This window comes from Struthio camelus, chromosome 4, assembly GCF_040807025.1.
Source record: "Struthio camelus isolate bStrCam1 chromosome 4, bStrCam1.hap1, whole genome shotgun sequence".
Classification (NCBI taxonomy): Eukaryota; Metazoa; Chordata; class Aves; order Struthioniformes; family Struthionidae; genus Struthio; species Struthio camelus.
In genome coordinates this window covers 22,393,175-22,420,334 of record NC_090945.1, presented here as the reverse complement: position 1 = coordinate 22,420,334, position 27,160 = coordinate 22,393,175, and the positions used below count along the sequence as shown (strand labels likewise).

The 27,160-nt window shown below is 37.3% G+C and overlaps 1 protein-coding gene and 1 long non-coding RNA gene across 9 annotated transcripts in view; one reads left to right on the top strand and one right to left on the bottom strand.

Moving 5' to 3' along the window:
• Positions 1–27,160, bottom strand: part of ARSJ (arylsulfatase family member J) — a 219,623-nt gene that overhangs the window by 124,304 nt on the left and 68,159 nt on the right. For 3 of the 6 annotated variants that reach the window (XM_068941761.1, XM_068941762.1, XM_068941760.1), the window contains one exon: positions 6,272–6,332. The exons of 2 other annotated variants lie outside the window; for them this stretch is intronic. The gene's annotated coding sequence lies outside the window, so the exon portion shown is untranslated. Of the gene's footprint in view, positions 1–6,271; positions 6,561–27,160 lie in introns of those variants that run through there. One more of the 6 variants, XM_068941764.1, reaches the window with a different exon arrangement.
• LOC104138030 (uncharacterized) overlaps positions 1,859–27,160 on the top strand; it is a 48,536-nt gene continuing 23,234 nt past the window's right edge. For 2 of the 3 annotated variants that reach the window (XR_011140870.1, XR_011140871.1), the window contains exons 1-4: positions 1,859–1,947; positions 15,498–15,661; positions 21,324–22,856; positions 24,660–24,758. This is a non-coding gene — a long non-coding RNA (uncharacterized lncRNA). Of the gene's footprint in view, positions 1,948–15,497; positions 15,662–21,323; positions 22,857–24,659; positions 24,759–26,138; positions 26,855–27,160 lie in introns of those variants that run through there. The other variant, XR_011140869.1, reaches the window with a different exon arrangement.

The window sequence follows — 27,160 nt, the reverse complement described above, 5'->3', positions numbered from 1 at the left end:
CAACCATTTTAAACATACTACTGTTTTTATTAAAATTACCTAAAATTTCACAACAAGAACTCATTCAAATGGGGCAAAAACCTCTGTTTTTCATACTGGAGATTGAAAGCACTTTGTTTGGACAAATTCAACATCACTTAATTAAAAAAAATTCCCCCTCCCTCACTTTCAGTTTCAGCAAATTTGCATTTTCCACCAAAAGATACGTAGGAGATTCTTAGCCAGTTCAAAACTAAGATAATAAGTGCCTGAGGCAGGCAGGCACTGTGAGATCGCCAGAGATGGAGTTGCTGAATTCCCACACGCAGTAGTGTCTACACAAACTAAATAGAGTAAGAAGGAGTCCACGCGCAAAGGAGATCTGGAGGCATCCATTTAGCCTTATTGAAAGACCATTTATAAAGTGATTATTATAACAGTTCAGAACTGTTTGTGAATACTGACTGGGCAGAGGTACACCTTTTGCTTTGTTCAGCTTCTGCATATTTTTGAACATAAAGGCAGGATTAGTCCTAAATATATCAGTAACATTGATTTCTGTCTACTTTTGAATCCTCTAGCTTATGTGCAGAACATGTATTTCTTATTCTATTTTAAGATTTATGTATACTATTTTAAAGATGTTTCAAATATTTTCTTACTAGTGAAAAGGATGCAGGCCAATACACTCATCTACAGCAATAACCAAAGACTAATGGTAAAGAACGCTTCTCCTTAAATGTACTAATTACACCTTAACCCTGTAGGTCAGTGACTAAAAGCTGATAATCAGAGAGTTCTTTCTCTTTGTGCTTTACCTAAGCAAAGAACACTATTAGCTGAAGTGATTCTAGCATAGATTAAAAAAAAGCGCTAATAATGTTTGCTAATTAACATGGAGCCAGTGGTAACACACCCAAAGAGTTTTTGATGAAGCCTGGAAAAGGATGAAATCAATTAAAATATATTCCACAGGTTTGAAAACTGAAACCAATGCAAAACGGTCAGCTCAATGAACCTGAAGCAATAATGATAGAATGCTAGCTCTGTCAACAGCAACCAAATAAATTTAACAGACACATTATTACATTACTTGCATTGCTCTGTTAGAGACAGAGCAAACTAGATTGGCTAAGCATTGGGAAGAACCAATGCTGCACCCATTTTGCTCAAAGTACATATTGAAAAGCCAAAGATGTTACAGTTCTAATTAAATTAAGTGCATATGAGATAATTGTTGCAATGCCATCATCAAATCAAGTTGTTGTGCCCCTATATCATTGCACAGACTGTATAACAGAGGTTCTCATTTTGTAATCCATTTTTTGATGCACAGGTAAGAACGGTGAAACGAGGACAGACTGTGCTGTACTTTTCCTTGCTCTGCCAACTTAACTTAGATCCTTTACGTTATTTCAGCTTCTTTTTCATTTAATAACAACTCTGACAAGCAAGCAGTACGCAAATGACTGCATAATTCATGCATCCACATGTGGAGATCCACGACAGGCCCACAGTGAATTTCAGTTGGTTGCACTGGCTATCTCTTATTCTTCCACAAACACAACTTTCAGCAGCAAACTACAATTCTGCTCATCAGAGCTAATGTAATGAGTTATAAAATTTGAGGCACTATTAGAAACGACAGCTCGGTTTACTGACTCTCATAAGCTCCAGCAGAGTCTGTGCTCACTTTGACAGTTTATGAAATACTAGCTGTGACAGCGTGCTTCCCTCAACCCTCCAACCTGAACTTTCACCTAGTGAGCATGCACTGACCAAAATATGGCCAGTATGCAAATATGACTATGAGTCAATCAGCTCACCCCATAAATAGGGGGCAGCCCAGAGCCCTTTGAGCTCTCCTGCATGGCAGCAGGCTGCATGTCAGGATATCCCCTTGAGCAGGGACACCTCTCAAGGTTACTCTTGGTCGTCAAGAGATTCCTTACCTGCGGCAGATCCTTGGTAAGCGACTAATAGCATGCTAAACCTTGTAACTCTGCTAAGTTACCTCTTTGATTGATTGTGCACATAGTCCTTAGATATAAACCGGTGACCAAGTCTGGGACTAAGGTTGGATCCAGCCGCACCCCGACTCCTCTGGGAAGGAGTTTAGAGAGCAAGGGCATCTGAACCTCGTGACTCAACAGGAGGTTCTCCTTGACACTTTTGTATGACCCTGTCCACCATGCAGAAAATAACCGAGTTAACATTGCCATTGACCCTTGTTAAATCACTGTCTTATTTATGATTGAACCTTGCTAAATCATTACCTTATCTCAATATAATATATTGCTGCTTCTCTCTTAGGAGTGAAGCGCATCACTCCTCACTCATCCGCGACGTTAGTCTAAACAAAGCCAAAACACATTGCGACTCATATTTGAGAAAAAGAATCATTGATTCGAAATATAATATATCCTATCTCAGAATAAGAACAACATAATTCTCTCCAATGTCATTATAATTTGGAAGTTAAAATTTAGATTTTTGACATGAAGCTAACTAACATTGGACCAGATTTTTTTTTTTTTTGGTGTAAGTGAACATGAATTATTTTGTTTAAATGGAGTTTTGCCTATTCGTAACAAGTAGTGATTTGGGCCACTGACATTAAGCCCTCACAGCTTCCAAAAACAGTCATACTTAAAAGTAAGCCTTGGCATATTTAGCTTGATTATCATATCATTTTGGAACCTTGCAATGCGTCCTGGTCTCTTGGATACGAAACCATACAGGCAGCAAATGAATGCAATAACTTTTCTTTCAGACCAGACTAAAGACAGACTTCAATGAAAATATACTTCATAGCTATAAAATCTTGCATTACAGCTGAAAATGAGTACTTCTCCAAGACCTAACTTTAGTACACTAAAATGAACAGAACTAATAGTCACATCTATAATAGTATCAAAGGATTAATTCCACCAGTATTACATTTATCCCTTCTTACAGACTGGCAGAAAAAAATTCTGCGTTTAGACTGACAGCATTTTGGAAATAACTTTCTAGCAAAACATTTTAAATCCACTTTCAGGAAGCTTTTGTCCTTTTCAGTTCTGCTTATCTTATGGTTCCAATTATTTGTGAAGATTTCTGATGTCTTCTGTTTCAAAAGACATATGCAGAATACGTTTAATCAGAACACATTACAATACACATGCAAATCAGCATTAAAATGATATATAGACATGAAGACACTTCCTATACATATGCAGTTACATATGATTCAGCTTCAATTAAAAAAGCAGATAAAGTATATGTGTAGGTATCACACTTCATGCTAAAGCTAAGGCTTGCTGGTATTTTTCACTTAAGCATTAAAAGGCAATGGTTGCTGGATTACATCAGCAGTTCAGTCTCACACAGGGCAAGCTCACTCGCAAGCTTCCCTGCGCCCCAAATGGTACTATTTCTGAGCAAAATTCTCACATTGATAAATACGTCAAATAGGTGCACCCAGACTCAGATAAAGATAAGGGAGAACAGGGATCTTCAGGATGAAAGAAAGCTAGAGATACTGGTTTATGGCAAGTGAAAGAAAGAGAGTTAAAAGAGTGTGTTAAAACCATCAAGAGCGAAGAAAGCAAATGCTTCAGAGATACTGCCTTCTCTTTCCAAGTAAGGTGCCAAAAATTATTTCTTCCAAATACTGCCATACATTAAGTTGATAAATTATCATTTGTTCAGATGGCAACTGTTATGTATGCTGCTGCACTGGAAAATTATCTAGTATAATTCATTCAAAGATGCACTTAGTCCACTTAAAACTATTTTCAGGCAAATTTCTGCTTTCATGCACAATAGACTTGACAGCAACATCTTGAACCTTGATTTCAAGGTGGTAAGTCATTTTACTCCCAAACCTGTGAAATTACTATGCTGGAAGCAAATGCTCAGATGAGTGAGAACCACAGGTCTTATTTTTGGGGGGGGGGGGGGGGGGAGGGAAGGGAAGTAACCCAGCACATTTAACAGATGTAACACATTTAGAACATAATACATATACATAAAATATATATCAGCTTTTCTGCATAGGTGTTTCTGGAAAATATTTTCAAAGACTGGTAACTAGAGCTTTACTCATCCAACAGTGTCACTGAAGATATAATCTTAATTTAGGAATGGTATTTGCTAGGGTAACACTTACTGCAGAGACATAAGACCACTCAGAAAATACACAAATAGTGAACCAGACTGACCTTTCAAAACTTGGTAACTTGTAACTGGCAAGAATTACATTAACAACACAGGGCTTATTCCAGACAGATTTTGATGGCTTGTTAAAACTGATGGGTAAACGCGTCAAGGATTTTCTGCAATACTTGACAATAAGATGAGATATACACCACTGAAGATGACATTCATTTATAAAATTCCGAGTGCGTTTCTCACCAACCAGCAATTTCTGCTTTCCATACAGCCAGTTGCATTGTGCAAACTGTAGATGAGTTCATACTGTTTTAAATACACAGGTTGCGGCTGAAAACACCTTCTGTTAGTTCACATGTTAAGGAGAGATTAATGGAACTGACATTTGTGAGCGCAAAAATAAAGCTGAATGTCAAGAGAAACAGATCAAAACATGCATTAGCAAAGCATACTGCAGTAAACGCATCTTCTTCCATACTGCTTCATTTTCCTCCAGAAGTACATATTTATATGAGATACCAGGGCCATTTTTACAATGAAACAGAGCTCTGGATGAATGTGGCACCAGAAAGCCCATATTGGTCTGTAAGAGCTGTGTGCAGGAAGTCAAATTTTCTTTCCTTAAAATCAGCTTTACTGATCATACAAATTCGTATACACAAGATGGTGAACTCAATATATCAACAGGGTAGGTGAGGTAAGATACTACCTATCTATAAATAATTTTGTGGCACTCGTTATCAGTGAAAAGGCTATCTCAAAAGGCAGCCCAAGCAAGTTAGACGCTAAGGATGACAACAGCAGAGGAGAGTAGAAAGTTGAAAATCTTCCTAAATCATTAGCACTTTGCTCACCCTAAAAATATTCTCAAGGTGTTTTGAAAAATCTAATTTTCTTTTTTTAGTAGGAAAAAACATTAGCAGTTTCTTTTATGAATCTATTATGACTGCAGGGAATCATTTATTTGTTCTAGTAAAATATTCTTTCCTAATAACATCTTTACTCTAAAATGTATTTTTGCAGCGTGCTTTGCTGGCTCACAGTCAGGCCCTTAGCTATGTCTGTTTATTTTGTGTGGGCTTCTGATTCTTACTTGGTTAAGCTAAAAGTTTTCTTTCCATTTGCATTCATTCTATTAAATCAGCATTTTCAAACCACTGGGAGGTCAGGGATTATGCAAGCGATCCAAAATATATATATGTTAGGGAATGGATTCTGGTTAAATAAAGAATTCTATTCCATTTTCAGACATTTTCTTCTATTTTATCTGCTTTGCTCTTAAAAATCTGTATAAACTCTGAACTACTGTCTACATTATAAATCCATTGTTTCCCATGTGCTTACCGCACTGCTACTTAATAGAAGTTCAACAGAATCGTGTTTATCTGTTATTTACTGATTTTCCTTTCTTCTATATACCAGCTATATTTATCTTGGTATAGCAGACTAGATTCCTCTCTTCTCCAGCAATTTCTCTCCCTCTTTTCAGTCCTTCTCAGCCTTCACTCAGAACAAAATAATTCTTCACCCATTACCTAGAGTTTAATGCTCATTTTCTTGGCAGTCGTACGGAGTTGAATTCAGGTGACAACTCTTACAAAAAGACAAATCTTGGGCCTTCATGGGATTAGTCAAGACAAGTGTTTTGCATACCTCTGCTTTTAGAGCACCTGAAGTTTACATTAAGCATTTAGGCAGATGAGCAAAACCAAGTGGTTTAATAATTACTAAATCTAGAGAGAACAAGAATTTTAAAACAAGTAGGTATTTACAGAGCAACTGCAGAGCAACTGAGAGAAGTGTGCTATTTATTTGAATAAAGTCAGTGTTAGGATATGGTTTAATGTTTAACTTTTACCCCCCACCCCCAAGTAGACGTTCATGGTGTTATTGCCTATTGGCTTTAACAGCAGAGGGAAAGCTGAGAAACCTTGCTTCTAAATCCTGCTTTTACCACTGAGCTGCCATGAATTCTGGACAAATCACAATCTTTTTGGATGAAATATTCATATTTGTAAAGCACTATACAGTCTCTGGAGAGTACTTAAGCAAGGGGTTATTATTATATTATACTGATATAATATATAACTGATTTTTCTTAAAAGATCATTTATGGACAGGGCAAATATTTTCCTACCTTTGAAACACACGACAAGTGAAAACCACAAGATAGCACAAGTCAGCTACCAAAACAGCACCTGAGAAAATAACACAGAAAGAAGACTGTAGAGATGAAGAATGTCTAGCAAAGAATGAATTGTGACTATAACCTCATAAAACCAGGACCTGTAACAAATCCTTTGATTTTACATATTTGGGGTTGGAACTTTTTGGTGCAACATACAGGAGAAGAGAAAGAGTTGTACAGAAAGAGCAATTACTTTTCTTGGACATGGTTTTCTTTCTCAAAGCTGCTACCAACTTGCGACTGACAGTAAAGAAGAGAGAACTATCAGCATTCATTTTAAAGAAAAATTACTGCACAGCTCAATAAAACGTTCTTTTAATGTATTACTTGCTTACATTTGACAATCCTTTTTTTAAAATAATCTACAACAATACAAATCAACAGAAAAGACTGAAGTTCACGTTTAGCAGGAAATGCAAAAGCTATTTCTACCCTAAATACATTCTGAAGTGTTTCCACTTGTTAGTGTTATTTATTGAGCATCAGCAGAGTCACGGCCCTGATTCAAAGGGGTGTATAATCTAAAGGCCAGATCTTGTAGGCAGAATTCAAGTATTTTTATACACACTAAATATAAAATTGTTTTTGAGTTCAATAGAACTATTCATATGAATAAAGTTACCGGCAGACTTCAAATGCTTTTAGGATGAAGATCTGCTTCCACCAAAGTCAGTACGAACATTGCTATTGACTTTAGCAAGATTAGGTTTAAAACTTAATTTCCTGACAAAATACATACCTGCCAACTTGTAGGTACCTCACTTAAATGTTACTGTCTTGCTTCAATGTTACCATACATAAAGAGTACAGAAGTATTTTAAATACTCTTTTTTTCAGAAAGGTGCCCCGAGTGGAAAAAGTATTTTGCATCATTTATAAAAATCACTGAACAGAGAGCTGTTTTAAAAAATTAATAAATAAATTTGTTCTATTTTCTTAACAGGTTAGATGAATTAGTTAAAAAAAACAACCTAATCTCTTAGAAATGCACATACAAAGAGATGCTAGTAGATTAGACAATGCTATAGATTTTGTATAATCTCCTTGAATGTGTTTAACAAACTTCGTACTTCATGTACTTTTACAGTTTCCATTCCCTTATGCCTCACAACTAATGTGTTTGTAAAACACAGCATTGGGGAGGAAAGTAGTATTGTCCTCAATTCAGTAGTAACATATGGGGAACAACATGCATACAGCAGGTAAGGGTCTGCCTACAAAGCCTACCGCAGATGAATCTCAGTTCCCTTTTTCTGAGATAGGAACCAGCCAGACATAAACCACTTCCAGATTGGAAGCCATATAATTACAAAGAATTATATCCCTGGAGAGGGCATCGGAGCTTGAACAGAAGGTCAGGTTCATATAATTAAAATACTTTTGGGCTGAGTATGAAGCAAGTAAGCTTGGGTCTGTCTGCAGAAGACCACAAAAATGTATCCTAGGTTTATGGGAAGTCAGAGCAAAATAACTGATCTGGATCTCCCAGATCCCAAATTCATAATGTAATTCTTAGACCAGAAGTTGAAAGATTTACACCTTATTCGATTTTGTGTAAATAAGAGTTGTACTTACAGTACTTGGAACTTTTTCTTATGCCAGACCAATAACCTTCTAAAAGTTTTAAGACATCTACCTCTTCTCTCTCACTTTGAGAAAATTGAAACCATTCTGAAGCTTCTAACAAACTACATCCTTTTGTCTTTTGCAAGTATAGAAAAGAGGCTGTCTGGGAGCTGGCCAATATATCATGGAGCTTTTTTTTTTTTTTTTTTTTTTTTTAAAGACAATAGATACGTTTTTGGTTCTTCAGGAGGAAATCCTCAAGAGGATTTACTTTACATTTTTTTCATTTCTTGAGTGTCTGAACATATGGTGAAATCATCACAGGATGACTGTGAATTCAGATGCACATATAAGACATTAATGTACGTTCAAAGTGTTACTGGGGATGGGAGAAGGGAACAATTGTTTGGACATATGTCAGATACTCAGCATGCACATAGGACTACTGGATTCTTTCTTTCGGTAAATCTAAACACGATTCTGTTTTTAAATAATATAAAACTATTTCAGGCAACATCTGGCAATATAATAGCAGATACAACATGATAAAATGAATTTATGATGTTTATGTTGAATGAAAAAAATTAGTACATTTTTGACAATTGTAGGTCTCATTTCAACCAGACAAAATGAAAGAACACTTGTCTAAAATAAAGTATTCCTCCATTTTGTCTATAGTACTTAGAATTCCACTTGCAAGACCTATGTATAAACCACTTTTCTCATTTATGACAGAATTCAATTGGATCAAAGCAGTAGCACATGCAAGCATTTCAGGCAGAGCTTTGACTTAGTCTTCAGAGTCTTCATTTTATAAAATAAAAGTCACCACTCCGTAGAAAAAGCACAGTACACATTTCCTTTTAAAAACACAGTTAAAAAAAATGTTAACTCTCTGTCCACATGCATAATCTGTGTGGAGCTGGATCTCCTAATGGGATAAGACTCCATGTGTTTGGAAATATCTTTCCTCATCCTATTGGATGCACCAAAAAGAAACTCACTTGAGATTCAAACAGTTCTAATCTTCATTCAGTAACAGGAATCAATATTTAGATTCAAAGAAAGCATTTTTCAGGCTGTTTTCCAGAATACCCAGAAAGCTTTAGGTAGAGACAAAACAAAATTTCTGTTGGTAAGACTGGAACATATGTTTCAGACATGGATTACGTATTCTGAGTGAATCTGGATTGAGAATTTAATGGGAGACCACCTATATCATGAGTTAGCCCAGTTTTTCCTTTGTTGACAGCTCGGCAACAATAATCAGTTAAAGAGCATTTTTTATGACCTAATAAATCGCTGACTTTTTTTTGCGTTAAAAGAAAACTGAATATCACTAGTTTTCAGTAAAATATGTTTAAATTAGATCAACAACTGTTATTTATAAACTGAGTTTAAAAAGCTATAGGCCTTCTAGGATGCTTTTGTGTGGACATGATTATGCATATATTAAGTAGGACTAACCAAATACCCTAATTAAGAAACATTGGGTTTTTCTCTTTCACAACTGACTCCAAGTCTAGTCAGTGGGATCTTTCCGTAGAGTTCCTGTGAGCTTTGCGTTAAGCAGATAAAATATTTCAAAATGAGAAACAATTGTTCTACAATTTAAATTGCACCTAGGACTATGATACTAAGATTGATCAAAACTATTCCTCGTTTGGCTCAGAAAAGTTGAAACATGATCGAATCATTTGTAGAATTAATATATATATGGTTCTTGTGACAATTTTTATTTTTTAGGTGAAATATACTTTACGTGTTAATGCGGAATATGCACTACCTCTTAAGCATGAAAAGTTCTGCAGCACTTCAGATATTATCAGAAACAACTTTAAAGCATGACTGTTCAGTTAAGTTCATGCAGTACAAATTTAGCTCTGCCAGTAGCAGCATAGCATTTATCTCACACAGATGTTTTATACTGTTTGATGTGGAAAAATACATCAAGGATTATAGGCTACATTTTTAGTAACACACTTGTGAGAACTCCTGAATATAACATCAGAACACTCTTGGCAGTGACCAGTGTACACCTGGCTGTACTTAGCGTGTACTAACATCTCTTAAGCAGAATGTAAAGAACTGTGCCTCTTCTCACAAAGACGACATATCTTTCACTAAATGACCCAATAATCAAACAACTAAGAAATTATAAGATTTGATTTCTGCATTTATGGATAACCCCTAAATAGTCCATCCAAAGCATGATACAATTTGTGAAACTACTGTACCAATGATTGACAGATCACAGCATCAGCATCAAACAGCAGCAGCTGGCTGATATCATTAAATCCCATATGAATCCTTGTCATTCTACAGGAAATGGTGGCATTAAAAGGCTCAACAGGAGATTAGACAGGAGAGCTGGCCCGAAGAATTGAAGATTCAACAATTAAATGAAAGCTGCACATTTGCTTATAAGTCTAGCAATGCCTGAATTTATTCCACTTTATCTCAGGGCTGGTGTAATAATCTGGAGAGTTTAAGAAGTAATTCTGAAAAGTATTTCACTGGCAAAATGATGGTATAGAAAGTAATACACTGGCAAAACCAGTCACTGGAGGAAAAGGAGGAAAGTGTGTGGCAGCACCCTCCCACAACAGAGACACAAGCTGGGTTTTAAATTTTTTCTTTCAAGTTAGTTTTTAAATAAAGAAGAATATTTTATACGAATTTAATCTTCCGAAAGGTTCTGGATAACTCTGCAAAGAATTTCACATAATGGTTTCATCTGAGAACACCATCTGTTCAGGATGGCTCAGAGGGCATTTTTGTTTCTAACTTTCTTCCCCAGATGTCCTTTCCTTCCCTCCTGCCTCCCTCCGTTCAACTTCAGAAAAAAAAAACGAACAAAAAACCTTAATTTTAAGGCCAAAACAAAATATGTCCTTCTTTAATGAAGACGACTTTATCTGATGAAGCTGTTGGGAAACCTGATGTTAAGAAATTGACAATAGGACAAGGATATCAAATTCCCTTTTATGGCTTTACACCTGAACAGCATAGCTCTTGTACCTTCGTGGCTATATGGAACTGGATAGGTCTTTTGCATTTTTACAATCAAATTCTGCCTCTGGTATACGAACAGTATAGGCAATAACTATCCTGACCTTACCAGTACACTTTAAGCTTGTTTATCTTCTGTGAGTGACATGACATTATCTCTTCCCATCATTTATTTTATAATCATATATATGCAGCATAACATATGCCTTGGCTATATGTAAACAATGGCTAATCAAACAATCTATGCAATCAGCATCCGACAGTTATATTACAGTTTCAGTAGTTACCTGGAAATCACCCCAGAAAACATCTGTGCAGAAGTACAATGAAGAAGGCCTAGATTAATTTTATTTCTTCTTCCCCTAATTAGGCCTTATCAGTCTCTTGCCTCTTTTTCAGAGCATCATAAAATACCATACAGTCTGACAGAACTGTTTAATTGCTTTTGATTTACAAAGCAGCCTGCATACATGTAGTAGGTGTGTTGTGGGCCTGCCAGACTGCGTCCTGCCTGGCCTCAGAGCCAGCAAGGAGCTTGGGGGCTGCTAACCCTGCCCAAGCAGCCCCAGGGCAAGCAGGTCCTATTGGTGGGGACACTGTTACCAGTTTGTGATGTGCCCTATGCACACTAGGCATGGCTCTATCAAGTTCAGTGCAGGCAGCACCTGCTTACAATCGCAAGCAAAATATTGTATTGCTGTACTGCTTGTTACTCGGGGAAAAGCAATAGCATGTAATTCATTTGCAGCTTGTTTAGTTTACAGGGACTTTACTTTGAAATGCTGTTTCACAAAGTCAGGTTCATTCTAACCTTAGACTATTTGTTTTTACCACTGGATGGCAATTACCTTTTTTTCAGTGCATTGGCAAAAAGGCTGAGGCAAACAAAGGCTGATACCAGATCAAGTAGCTGCTGTTCGCTTTAGGTTGAACCTGAAAAGAGTGAGGAGTGTGCTTGTGCTATACTCCCCTCTCAGGGAATGCTGGCCCTTCACACAGAAGCCTGGATTTTCTGAGAATGGCAAGGCTCTGCGCATACTAACCATATGTTCAAGAAAAAAGCTGTGCGCAAAGCGATACCGACTGCATGAAGGTCAACATCATTAAATACTGTCCATAAATACAGCTTCCTGCTTAACTTCTAAAACATTCAAGTCAGCTAAGAAGTGTGAAACACTTCTGCAGGGATGTGGATGTCCTGGATATATAATTTAGAAAGACATCTGCAACTGTGGATTGTTCTGCCACTATACCCTGCCTACTGCCATAATAATCCCTCTTTTGAATTCAGACTTCAGCACATTTTTCAAAAGTAACTAAACATTCCAGTAAGTTTCAGTGGTTCAAAGTTTTTTTTGTTTTGTTTTGTTTCATTTTTTTTAAGTGATTCAAGTGCCTTGAGACCTAACATTTAGGCCTCACTGAAGCCCAAATAAAACATTTGCTTGCAAACAGGCAGCATCGTAAGCAACAGAGAAGTCTCCTTTTGGGTACACTATACCAATAAAAGCAGTGGCATGAGAGCAGTACTGAAATGGTGAAAATGGGATAAACATATTTGACTTTGTGCATATCAACCCGAGGCTATATTTATGCCAAATTGCTTCTCCCGGGATAAATTTATTAGCAATTACCCTAGACACAAAGTGTTCTGCATCCACCCCACAAAGCATAGTTCTCATGCCATGAAGGATAGGGTGGGAACAGGGAGAGAAGCTTTCTTAGCACATTATGACAGGTGCCAAACCACAAAATAAAACTTAAGTGCACAGCCCTCATTTAGGCAGAATTAAATTCAGGGGACCGTATTATGTCATTTCTTACACACTGTACAGTTCCTTTCTTTGATTTAACTAACACCACTGATGCAATACTTGAGCTAAAACCGCATTTGTCATTAGGGAAACAACCACAGTCTTGCACTGCTCACTTCTACGTAGGTGATGCGACTACAGGCTACTATCCTACAGAAGGCTGATGCTCTGAAAAGGTCAAAGTATTTTTTAATTTTTTCCATGAGATATTTTAACTAGAGATACTCAAGTTTATAGCTTGGGGAGTGGGTCAGTGGAGGTGTCTTTTTTTTTTTAAAATTGTCTTTCACCTGAAGATATTTTTAAAGGAATTTCTTTGGCTGATGGGAATTCATCAGCACTGACATAGATACAAGTGCTGCATTAACATGGGAAGTACAAAGCACACATAATTATATATAATCTACTCATTAAGCAACAACGTAAAATTACAAAAATAGCGAGACAGACCTCTGTAGGATTTACAAAGTATAGACTGGAGCATTTTGAAGCTTCTGTCCATACTTAACTAAAATATATAAGCATTTGCTGTAGCTCGAAAGAAAGTTTCTAAGCTGCACATCATTCCTCTGTCTTCAGACAGGGAAATGACAATCTCTCAATCCATAAAACTGCCTCATTAAACTGTTCAAAGAATTTCAAATGAGGACAAAGATTTTCTAAACTGGTGATGTTGCTACATTTGCAAATGTAGACATTTAAGGCAGCTCAGAACACTTCCATCCAGAAGAAGATATTTACCAAAGGCTAAGATTTTAAAACTCAATGTCAAAGTCCCAAGTCCTAAAAAACTTCATCCCCAACTAACTTATTACATTGGTGGCGCAAGTAACAATAGCATCAGGAGACAACCTTGTATCCAGGATTTCTGTTGTGGTCTTTGAGAGGTGATGAACGAGCTACTGATCTGATCTTGCTGCTCACTGTTGCCCTTGAGGAATACAGGATCCACTGTCTGCAACGTTGCTATTTTCCTTACTGCTTCCCTTAGCTTTTGTGCTCCTTTCAGACTGCTCTTGCTTTCGAACAGTAAGTGTGCTTAGTGCAGTACGATGGCCCATACTCCATTTGCTTTCTACATGTCTGCTTCAGGTCAAATTGTTATTACTTACCCAGCTCACAGACAGAATTTACAGCGTAAACAGACACAAGAGAAGATAGACAGAAGTAGGGCACATAACATATAAGCAAAACAGTGTGGCTGCATTCCTCATGTTTTATTTAGCGCACGTCCTTTTGTTTCTATCCTTCCTCTCACTTGTTTTTTGTCCTTGGTCCAAGCTTCTCCTTTTGCCCTTTAACAGACCTTGGACTCAATTTGGAACGCACAAAATGAGGAGACTAAAGTGATTATTAGTCAGTCATGAAATGCCTTGAAAAGCTCTACATTTATCTCCCCACCAACCTGCACCTCAGAGGCTGTTGGGCATGCAGTTTTCATTGCCTCCTCCCATTTATTTTCCCTCTTTAAAAATAAGAGGTGAATGTAATATATACAGAATAATCATTATTACTGTAGCACCAGCGTTCCAGTGAATAAGGAGAGCTGGATTATCTCACACAGCTTGGTTTTTCCAGGTACAGGAAACAGAACAACAACAACAACTGCCATTTTCCAGAGCTCTCCTGCAACTAGTACAGCACAAAAGCACCTTAACAGCTTTTCTCTTTATGGAGACAGACCCCTGGCAGTTCTGTAGGAAATGAAAGTACTTCTCAGTTTTGTATAATCACTCACCTCAAGTGAACAGATACAACTCTCATACTTTTCTGCTCTGTTGTTACTGCTGCATTATATGTCTGATATCAGTCTAACTGGGCTAGGAAGGATTTTACTGAGGGCACATATGTTATTCGCTGGCTCCGTGGCTAAGCAAACTAAATAGGCTGCAATCTGCACAAACTTCAGTCATCGTACAGCCTGAACAGTAAGCCTGTAAAAATGGCTGATACAGCACAACAGAACAGCATCTCTGAGGCTTTTAATAGTGATTTCTGTATAATGCCACACTGCATAAAATACAATGCAAGTCAGAGTGTTCCTTTGATAGCAAAAGCAATAATTAATGGAAGTAGTTATTCTGCAGGAGCACAGCCAACCTCATTTTCATCAACAGTGCTCTGCCAAAGTCTTTACATTTGTTATAAATTGTAATTTTCAGGCCATTTTGGAGTCCCTTTGTACGGCCAGTGTGAAGGGCATAAGAATAAATAAAAATGAGATTCAGGGCTTTTCTCATAGCCTGAAGTACAAATTAAAATCAATGTGAGGATTTAGACTCTCAGAATAAAAAAGAATCAATGCTTTTTTAGCCATATTAAGTTTCAGGCTGTATATTATATCGACCATGAAAACACTGAAAGAAAACCTTAAACGTTTTTTTCTGGTTTAATTACTATGCAAGCCTGTCTCAGAAAAGGAGGCAAATAGTTGATGCTGAAGCCATAGGACAAGTGCAGAGACATAATGAAAAACATTTCATCCACTGTCACGTTCCTAGAACTGTGCAGTTGAACTGGGTTAAATCATTAATCCTTCTTCTGTAAGAAAACGTGAGATAGATCTGCTGGCATCACATTAAAAAAAATACAGCTTCCTTTTTTTCTACTGGCTAACATAAGATACTGAAGCCTTGTTCAAAACCCAGTAAGATTAGTAGACTCAGTCTATTAGCTTCAGTGGATTCTTTTTCTTTTTTAAATCAGACCCCTCATATGCAAGTGGTTCAAAAGCCAGCTAGTATGCTTAAGTTGTCTTTTTTTTTTTCCCCCTCCTCCTCCAGTCAGATATTCCAGGGGCCCTCCTTTCTCTACAGCGGTCAAACGCAAAATGAACACTTACAGCGCTACCAGAATGAGACAAAGAGGATCAGCCAAGGAATACAGGAGCAAGCAGAAGTTGAAAGACACAAACAGCAACTCTGAGAACCATTTTCAAGTATCTATGGTAAATCTCCTATTCTGCAGTACATAGATGATGTCCTTGTAGGTGAGGTATACTGAAAAAAAATCAGCCTCTATAGCAGGAATATTATCTTTAGGCTTCACCCCACAGACTCAGATTCTGGCGCTCTTATTTTGCTCTAAACCTGAGAAGACGCTACAGTTAGAATACAGTGTAAAGCAGACCTGATGCACTGCTGTTGTAGATGGGAATTCAACTAGAAGTAAAAGATTTACCAACTTGTATCAGCTCTCTATGCACCTGGAGAAGCTGAGTAATATGGTCGTATAAATACAGCTAGAGATGAATCAAAATTAAAAAAAAAACAGGCACATTCTAAGGTCCTAGGCGCAATGAGAAGACCCTCATTTTTTAGCTGATATCAGTTGTTTTAACTGTGCAATTTGGAACTCCCGGACTTGTTTTTTATTCAGAAAATACTTAACCAGCATACCAAATGCATACATTTTAGGTAGTTGGGGTGCCAAAAGTGCTAATGCCAATAGCATGGCTGACCTAGGAGGATTAAAGAAAGCACAAATACAGAAAGGCCTCTCTTTCCCAGATTGAAAATTACGACCATTTTCAGTCATGTATACAGTCCTAATAGACAAACATGCTTTTCCTAGGCACTAATAAATATGAACTTCTTCACATAGGTACTTTCTTTTCTAAAAAGAAGGAACTGTGGCAATTTTATAGCAGAAATGTTACTTTTCAATTAAATTTCAACACTCAAACATGAGCTTAGAAGATTGGGTCAAATATTGGTCAGGAGCCAGAAAAACAGCTCTTCAAAGGGAAATATTTGTATATGCTAAAAAAAAAAAAATAATAAAAAACCAAGCAAACGTAAGATTATATAACCTGCTTTAAAAAAAAAAAAAAAAAAGCTATCCTCTAGGAATTACATCAAGACTTTGGCTGCACAGAAGGGACCAGAGTCAGTGGGATTTGGTTATTGGGACACTTGTGTATTTCCAGCCTTGGCACTACCTGGGTGAACTACCTGAGACAAATCATTTCAGGTACAAGTCACACAGGAACTTCGTAATTATAGGAATGAATTCTGCAATACCTAACTTTTTTGTAGTTTCATAGGCCATGTTAAACTCCTGGACTCTCCATGGGTGCCTAACAAATCGGCCAGTCAGCTGAGAAGGGAGAGGAGAAATGCCAAGGAGAAGAGGTGAAGCTCAGTCCTACCTTCAAAGGCAGTAAGGCAGCTAATTCAGTGATAGCAGGTAGCGCGTGCCTTCACATAGGAATTTCATGGAATTAGGCATTTCTTCAGCGTCACTGCCTTTTTGGCAGTCTTCCAACGTCTCCCTCCTGTTTTGCATTGCTAAGAATATTCTCAGGAGGGTCTGCTTGACTGGAAGGGGGGATGATATATAGACCTCATGCAACAGACCATACTGGAAAAGGCTGGTGAAGCTATATTATATTACATAAAATAATCACTGGATCAAGGACTTAAATCTGGCTTTTTCACATCTGACTGCAGAGTTAAAATATTGAGTCCTTTACTCCTCTCCTTTCTGGCCCTAATAACTAATTATTTGTACAAAGTGTTACCGTTTCATAGGAAGCTTTCTGAAAAATACTTCAAGCATATTTGAAGTCAAAACCCGGCTGCAAATTAGGCACAGCAGAGTTTTAAACATGAGACTTTTGCATTTCAAGTGAGTGCACAAACCATTGTGCCAAGGCCAGTAATGAAAACTCTCCTCACCTCCACAGCCTCCACCATCTTGTGTTTCAGTGTTCAGTACAGGTCTATCAGACTAGATCTTGCAGGCTTGAGAGAAACATGATTTTATAATCTTTTATCATCATAGGACAGCATTTCTTCATTGCTTTGGTATATATGAACTGCTTTGGATCACATTCACTTAACATTAGCGAGCAGCGTGTGGCCATCAAAAATACCATTTGTATGAAAACTCTGAAACCCACTGCAGAAAAGAATAAAACCATTCCAAAATCCTATGCGCTTTAAACTCTAATCCTTTCACAGAATAGTATTTAAAACTGTATCAGATTTGTCTCAGCCATTATTTCATACTGTGCACATTTTATGCTATTGTTAATCTGCCTCTCTAATTAAAGATAAAGAAATTATTTTATTGTGACCTTGAAGAACTTTGTTCACCTCATGCAGATAAAGCAGATTGTTGGGCACACAACAGTGAATTCAACAGGGTTACTTCTACGGAAGTCACATATATTTTAATGAGAGAAGAGGTGAGTCCCCGTGTTGGACACCTGAGTGCACACATCCTTTGTCCAATAAACAGATCTATGTTTAAAGCTAAAGTAATTGTGTTACTTCTCTTTATTCTGAGTACTTCAAAAGACCTCCTCAATTTCACACATCACAAGGAAGAAATAAAACATTCTGTCTGAAGGAGAATTTCAAATGGCTGCTCTATATAGGAAGAGCATTTCTATTAAAAAAAAAAAAAGAAAAAGTTTGCCAGCAAACTCTGAAGGGAAACAAAAAGATCATTTCAGTAGTCTGCTGAATAGACTAACTTAGCTTTGATTGACAATAAGGTGTTCAATTCTGCTAGTTGGTGTTTTACCTCAGTGCTGAAAATAGTCACGAGTATGTTCAGGAGTCTGAAATTCTCCCAAACCTCATTCCTGTCTCCGAGGAGGGCTAAAAATGTAACATACAAATGCCTTGCTTCTGCCTTCTTGCAAAGAAGCATTTAAGTGTTGTGTCCAGATGTTCCAATCAGTGTTTTCAATTTACTTCTGTTCATAAACCAGGCCTGGAGATGACTCCTACTTCCCTGCATATAGTTTTAGACATGACCTATGCTACACAGCTTTGCATTGTGTGAAGAATGCTTCACCAAGAGGGTCACTCAGAACATCAAAAATTCAAAATCAGTATTTCAGGCCAATTTCTGACAATGTCTTCCATAAAAACCTTTTCTTTCTTAAAATTTTTTCATGCCCTAAGTACTGAGAAAGCAATGTAGCCAACAAGCAAAAGCAGACAAACAGCACCTTATAGAAAAAAGCACCCATTTAGGTTATTGGGACAGCATGCTATCAACTGGTTACGCCTTTATTCTAGCAAATCCTCATCTTTTTTTCTCTCCACTGAGAAGTTTGGCTATTCCTGTCCAGTCCTGCCTTGTGGCAAAAAAAGCTTCCCAGATTAACCCCTTACTGCCTTTTTCACCTCAGCCTATGAATAAGCAGAATCTGTCACACACAGGTTTGATCCTCATGCAAAATCACTGTGTGCAGGTTTTAAGTAAGAGTAGAAAACTTTCTGCTGGGCATTACAGAATTCATGACCAGCAGCAAAAGAGAAGTTGCAAGTAGGAGCTGAAAAGAGCTGAATTTGATTTTTCTTGAACTTGACAGCATCTTGATTTGTTTGAGAATGAATCTTTCCTCTCATTAAGGCTTGGGGGATGTTCTGGGAAGATATATTTTCACAGAATCTTTGATGACTAACTGACACAAACCATCCCTGAGGGTTTTGACATGACAGAAATTCTTGATGAGCTTTCATAGTCACAGTCTGACTTTCAACAGACATGTTTGACTATATAAGTGATACTGTCTACAAGCTTATTACTTTTTTGGTAGGCATTGAGGTAGCAGGGAAAGGGAGTCAGGGGAAGATCGGAGTCTGTAGGATATGCACTCGGCATTTAAAAAATAACCCCAAAACCATAAAAACAAGGGGGATGACACTGCATCCTAGCCAGCTAGGAAACAGAGAGAGAACAAATTAATCTTGTGAGAAATAACAGTTTTTAGAAGCAGGGTCTTCTGTGTTAGAATCAACAGGACTGCTAAACTCAGGCCATTCCATAGCAGTGTGATATAATGCAATGACATTCATGAGCTTTTACTATGCCAGCAGATCTCTCTGCACCCTAGTGTACAGAGTCCTGTCCATGATACGTGAAAGGCAGGGCTTTTTTAAAATTAATATTAATGAGGTTTCTTTAGAGATACTGTTATGCATAGATAAGACTCTGGCACATATATATGAATAATCATCTAATATGAATAATCATCTACATACTCAAAGACCCGCTCTTATTTAGTCTGAGAAACACCCAACGTGTTTCTGGGTGCCAGACAAACTAAGTCTTCACTATATTATCTCACAGTTTGGGGTAGCCTCAAATAATGTCCACATAGTCCTCTCTGATTAATTTTGAGCCTTTCATACCTGATATAAGGGTAAAAGCACATTGATTTATGTGGTGAACCCCTATGACATTTCCTCAGACTTTAAAGCCATCACAGGTTTTCAGGCTGAGAAGCCATAGATAGCCTACAGATTTTCTCTTTCCTTTAGGAATAGATGGAACATTCCTCTCTGATGCAAAGCGGGTTCAGAAGTGAGCTGTCTTTCCAAATCCCTTGCTTCTCACTGTTATTCTAACTGTCACTTAGATATTGAAGTAATCTAACAAAGTCAGGAGGTAAATTATACTCTACACTATTAATATGTCAATATTTTTTCAAAAACACATTGCAATAATAGTTAGCATAAACATATTGCTAGGTGGCAAACGCAGCAGAGGGGAATGTTTAGAAAGCTCAAGGGTTTGCAGAGTACAGTTCTGCTGTTGGTAATGGGTGGACATCTGGGGTAAAAGCTGCCAGGTAGCTTGTGCAAACTGGGCTTTGGCTATATTAACGAAGGGAAGTTTAGGCAAGTACAGGGAGGTAAACCTCTACTCTTACAAAGTGTATCATGAGATTTTTTTCTAAAATGTTGGGCACATAAAAACTAAACTTTTCTGCCTGGATGATAAAGCTTAAAAGAAAAAACAATCCAAAAAAACCCACAACACTTAATCAAAGCTACTGGTATCTTCTACCTTAGAGGACATTAACTTCTGACTTCACGTTTTGTGAACTTAGCTACTTTAAGAAACAATTCATACCATAACACTATCTAACCCTGCAAGGCAGAACTGAATCTGAACAACCCAATTAACTGCTGAGGTTCCCAAGGATTTCATAAAGGAAAACAAAATACTGTGAGGCATTTTAGTACTACAAAAATGTTATAGTTTTTGGCTTTTCATCTTGATTTGGGATTTTCTTCTCTATCAAACTGTAATATATCTGTAACAGGCATTCAGGTTTTCCAGCCAACTCTATAGACAGAAAGTCATGTGGACTTAATTACCATGAACAGGTAAAATAATCAAAATCATTATCCAAAACCAGGAAGCAGCTGCCATGTATTTTAATTGCCACCCAGGTGCTTTCTCCTTTCCTAAACACATTTTCTTCCCCCAAATCATTATCTAGAAAACTAATATTCATAAAGCATGCAAAAATAGGCAAATAGGGACATGGACATTGACCAAATAAAAGAAAATAATGGGATAAAACATCTAGCCAACTCTTGAGTTTTACATGACTCAACTTTATTGGCACTTGTCCAGCCTTCTTCTTTACTTGAAGGATGAATCTTATTCATTGTATCCCATTACAGTTACTTAATGTATATTGAAAAATAAAACCTACTGAGTAGAATTTTTTTCCAATACCCTTTGAACTGAATGGAAAAATTCACATTGCTTTCAGTGTGCTTGAATCAGAGCTTAAGTCAAGGCCCATTTACGCTAACAAGCTTATATGTTACTTTTATTCCTTCACACTCCAGCAACAGCAGATGTACATATTCTGGACAACCTCCTTCACTATTTTATTGGAGCAAATATGGAACAACGCCACAAACGTTAAAGCACCAGCAAAATCTGAGACTAAAACTGTGAAGATTTATGAAGTGCATTTCTTCTGCTTAGAGAACCAGAAGCTAAGTCTCCTTACTGTCATAGTCCTATCATATGCATTTATGAGATTTGATAATAAAACACCTGTAATCTGAAAATCAAATAGGTTTCATTACTGACACAGATGCTCTTTTGGCTATGGAGTGTGCAAGATTTAAGGCAACTATGTCTTTAGAAGTAAGCACAATAGATCTGGTATTATCTGGGAAAACTCCAGTTAAATCTTAGGTATCAAAACCTCTGCATATGTGAAGTACAGGAGGAATGGGATGCTGTCCTTCTTTAGCACAGATATATTTTTGGAATCAGCTTATATTTGAAGAGCAGATGTCTTTATTTCCTCTTACTTTCAGTCCTGCGTTTTTATTCCTGTCACGCAGCTGCAGTTTCTAATTTATTTCTTGTACCTGATCTTAAGCAGATTTTTAGAGCATCCTAGGGTCATCGTTATATTAACAAAATTTCTGCAAACGCTCCCAGCAGCAAAGACTGAACTGGCCGTGCCTTTTTCCTGTAAGGAGAAACTAAAAGAAAGGGGACTCTAAGCAGGCTGCAGTTGATTTTGCTTTCCAAAATGAGGCTGAGAAGAGATATGACTGCTTCCTATGAATAACTCACTACATAAACAACACGGAGAGACAGAGAGTGTGTAAAACCAGATAAATACATGAGAAATAGTTATAAACTGCTCATTATTACATTTAGGGTGGAAATTAGAAAAGTTTAAATAATTCAATATGTGAAACACTGTATTTAAGCTTCCACAACAGATTCATAGGGATATTGAGGGGCAAAAAAATAACCAGCCTAGGTATGAATTCTGACAAATTGAATCAACAGGATATTGTGGTAATGTTGCACCCAATGAACGGGATTTAACCTGGTAACTTAGAAGATCCCTTTTAGTCCTATATCTTACATTTCTCATTTAGGATTTTGTCCATGATTGATTCAGCTATTGAAATGGACCCTTGTCTTCCTAAAAAATGCTCTGAAAGTCTTCTATGGTAAACAAATATAATTCTCTCAGAGTTAGGCTATATTGAAAATCTTTTCCAAAAATTCAGCATTCTCTTTAAGCCCACAACTCAACCAGTGACATAAGCAGTTAGAATAGTCTTCTTATAATCTTATGATAGGAATTGATATAATTAATAGAGAAGTTGTACATGGAAAACTTATAGTCTGATGAATAATATATAAAATACAAAGCTATATTTACTAAAATATTCCTTTTCAATTTAAAAAAAATTGCCATTTTATTCTTCACTATGAGTCTCCAATACCTTAACAGAAACTACCTTAATTATGATCCAACTATATCCATGTTGCTGCAGTGTCACCTGCTGGACACTACTAGTACACTAGGATCAGCTGTACTTCTCTAACTCTGAAAAACCAAGGTCAGTAAGGAAAACATTCTCTGCTATTATCTTTTAAATGACTTCAGTAGATAAGGCATCAGAGAAAGCCTCTCATATGTAAGATGAATTCCACATGCTTGTCCTAGGTATTTTGTTTTCAGATCTTGGCCCAGCATGTCTTTGATCAAACCATATTCCTAATAAAAAAGAATCTACTTGGGGCACAGCTCATTTTCTCTGGGGCTGGATTACTTTTCACACATGTTTTGCAAGCATATGCTGTTCCGTATGCGATCTTCAGGAAATAATAATATGCTAATAGCATATAGCAGGATATGAAGAGAGCTGTTGAATTCTCAAGCCAAAAAACAAGGAGGCCTTATACCAACTCCTATATCAGTGACTTCACCTTTAATTTTCATTTTTCTCACTATGAGGTGAAGACGGCAATACTTCTTTCATTATCTGACCTCCTTATGAGAATGTTGCGAAGATGAGCTAGCTAAGTGGATATGAAAAATATGTGACACGCTGATAACAACCAGCTACTCTATGTGTCGCCACAATCCCTTTGCAATCAGCACTGTTTGATTCGGTGCGTGGGCTCTATATTCTACAAAGAATTAAAAATTCTTCTTTAGTTTAGCCAGACTGATACAGGACTTGACCGTGATTTTTCTACTTTTGCCACTGCTGTGAATCTGAGCAGCCGTGATGTCTACACATAATGACAATTTATATAGATTTGTCCATGTTTTAAGAGTCAGGCTATCCAGAAATGGAATTACATTATTTGTACCCTGGATCACAAATAGAAATATTTAGGTTAGTGAATGGAAATAGATTTCCTTTGAAATAGGGCTTAAGTGAAGAAAATCAAGGTTGTCTTTGCTTTCCAGTTCCTACATATATATACCTGATCAAATACGTATGCACACAATTTCACTCTACCATGAAATGTTTTAGCAAAGGGAGAGCCGATTTAGCAGCTGATTATTTTATGAAAGCTGTTGGTTCCCAAAAGATACTTGCTAGCAGCCTTTCAGCTTCACTCCGCCTCCTCTAGTTCCTTTAGGTTTTACGCATTTCTCTGACTATCAAAGATTTTTAGCAGGTGCTATATAATAATCCTCATTTCCGTTTTTTAAAGCTAAAGTTTACACTACACAACATCTTGGATATCATAAATGTTCTTCTACAGCAAATTAAATAATGAAAAAGATTAGAACAACAATATAGGAAGTGCAATCAAAGAGGAATCATTAGGAACAGTAGTAAATTTTTTCTTCAAGAGCGTATTAAAATGAAAGTGCATTAAGCAGTTATTTTGACAAGAATAATTTTCATACTTTAATCTTTTATCTAGAATCTAGTTCAATAGAGTTTAGTTTAACAGCTATAAAATACTGACATCTTCAGGTGGAAGGGCTATCGAAGTACATAAATGTTAGTACCGGCTGAATACAAAACATTCAGATTTAGAAGTAATTCTTAAAATATGAAGAATTTTCTTTCAAAGATTTTTTTAAAATCACCTTTTCTCCACTCCAAATGAATTAAATATAGCTACATGTACATTATTAAAATGTTAAAATAATAATTAAAATGTATGCAACCTTTTCAATCTGTAATTTGAGTAACGTTTTAAGTAGTCATGAAGGTTTTTCACAAAATACCCTAGAAAAAGTCAATAAAATCAACTGCTTACGATAACTTATTTTTATTCCTTCAAAGGATTTCTTATGAGAAAGTGAACTTTTCCTAATCAATACACATCATCTAAGATTAGCATAAGCAAACAAAGCATAGATTTCCTTTAATTTCTTCACCTATTCCTTTTAGGCATTTTTCATCACGTGCATTCTGAATATTTACTTGGATAAATAAATTATTGCGTTTGCACTTTCACCTTAACCAGGCTTGAGCTGCGTGTGATTTGAGGTAAGTGGTAACAACAACATATTTCTCAACTGATATGAAACTATGAAATGGTGCCCTTAGCAAATGCTCTCAGCTAGTGGCCCCCATTGAAGACACTTTCTGTGCTCAGGCAGAAACGGACAGGATTCCCATTCCAACTCGTAGGGCAGAGAGGGAGCAAAAAGGGCCCTCAGCTTTTGCTGTAGGGCTGTGATAAGGAAATCAAACCTGACTTTGTGGTCCTGTTATTCTTCACTTCAGTTTGACAGAGTTCAATGGAGTTTAAGGCCAGAAGAAATCCCTATACCCTTATTCAGATATCCTCTATACTTCTCGCCGCTTTTCACAGCTCTGCCTGACCACAACGTCATACAGTGATACTCAGACTGGCTTCTCAGCATCTAGAATGAGTGTTGAAAGCTATCTAACTCCTGTAGCAAAAAATCCACATGGGCTAATTTAACTTCAAGAGGAAGTATAGCAGAATGCAAGTAAACTCTGAAATCCCTGCCCATTTCAGGAAAATTTCTCTCTTATCCTCAAATCTATGTGTGTCCAGTAGTGCAAATCTCAGTATTACCTAACAACTATTAATGCAGAGTTTGACACCAGACAGTTCACAGGTGCTTATCCAGCATTGCAGAAAGATGTTATTGAGGGAAAAGTAGGTATTTCCTCATAAGGACTTTGGCAAAGCAAATAAGCAATGTCTCTCAGGTATCTCAATAACAGATGATTTAAGAAAAACAGAGGTTAAAAACCAGATCTTGTTTTGTTTGACCATTATGGCCCAATGTTAAACAATTTCTGATGTTCCTTCTAATTTTTTCCTTTCCTGAAACTTTTTTTTAATCCTGACTCCTGTGAGGATTTTTCCTTATTTTTATAATAGTGAAATGTTTTCAAATTGCCTGTTTCAGAATTTTTAAAGAAGAGTGGAAGAGAAAAATTCATATTTACAAGTTCATTTCGCAATTAGTTACTAAATAGCTAGTAAAACTTGCTTTTCTTAAGTCACTTTTGATCAATCCCTGCTTTTGACCGAGACTCCAAATACAGCCAACAGTTTAGTTCAGCTGATTACTCCGTGAGACAAAGCGTTCATTGGAATTTTGGTAAAGGCATTTCTTTAATACAACATTACAGTCTAAGTTACGTTAAAACTCGAGACAATCTTAACCTAAGCACTTTAATATTCAAGGTGTTGATAAGTCAAGCTATTACAACAAGCAATTTCTATTAAACCACGTGAAACAAGGGCTCTTATTGCTGAATAAAACAGCCACCACAAACCAAACGCATGAACATAGGGACATAGATATTTCAGATGTCTGATTAAGCAGACTACTATCAATGCAAAACCCAGTGAAACACTCTCCTTATCTGATCTCACTTTAACAGAGCTAGTACTTTTGACTCTTCGAGGAGGATGACCGAAGAGTTATCAGAAGGGCCAAGGCAGCGCCCGAACGCAAGGAAACGCCGGTGGCTAGTCACACGAGGGCGTTGCGGAGCCAGCAGAGGGCGCGGGGCGGGCGGCAGCGCAGGGAGGCGCGCCGCGGCGAGGGCAGCGCTCCCGCACCCCGCGGCGGCCCTTGCTCCAGCGAAGGGCGCGCAGGCGAAGCCGCCTCTTCAAACTGTAGCAGGCACTGGTACTGGCAACCTAGTGGCTTGCTTGCTTGCTTAGGTGACGTGATTCCTCTCACTGAGTAACGCAGTCAGTGAACTCGAGACTTGGGCCACCCTGAGGAGGAACTACTGCGACCTTGCCCAGGTAGCCAAGCGCTTGCCCCTCACCACAGCCTGTGATCCATAGCTGACAGCACAACATTTTATTTCTTATCATGCAGTCTGCAAAATTCCATGTTTTGGGACTGTTCCAATTTCATATACTAAAGTAAATCAATCAGCAAGACGACTCATGAAGATTAGTCTGCTTATTTTTCAAAAGAAAACCGTATCATACTCACTCATCACATATAACCAATGCCCCCACATCTCTTCTCATTCTTTCCCAAAATGTCTTAATTCCAGTTTTAAACATGCAAGAGAAAAAACATGCTTTTAACATCTGGACTTGGTGGCACACAGTGAAGCCTTTCAGGGCTTAGTCATGCTCTTTGATAGTTACTTGTTCTGAGAATTTATTGCAAGAGAGCCAGTGCTATTTAGGTGGAAGTTCAGATAAAGAAAGTCAAGTGTAAGCTGTGATTGTGCTTGCTTACAAGTCTGAATTTAACCTAAAATATATCTAATTATTGAAGCAACTATCACATAGCAGAAAATCAAAGGAATGGAAGTACAATGGCTTAATAAGAGAGCTGGGCCCTCTTGGAGACCAGGGTATTGACTTGTCTAGTGCAAATTCCTTTGCATCTGCATGAGATTATCACATTTTAGATTTTCCACAACCTCAATTTCTA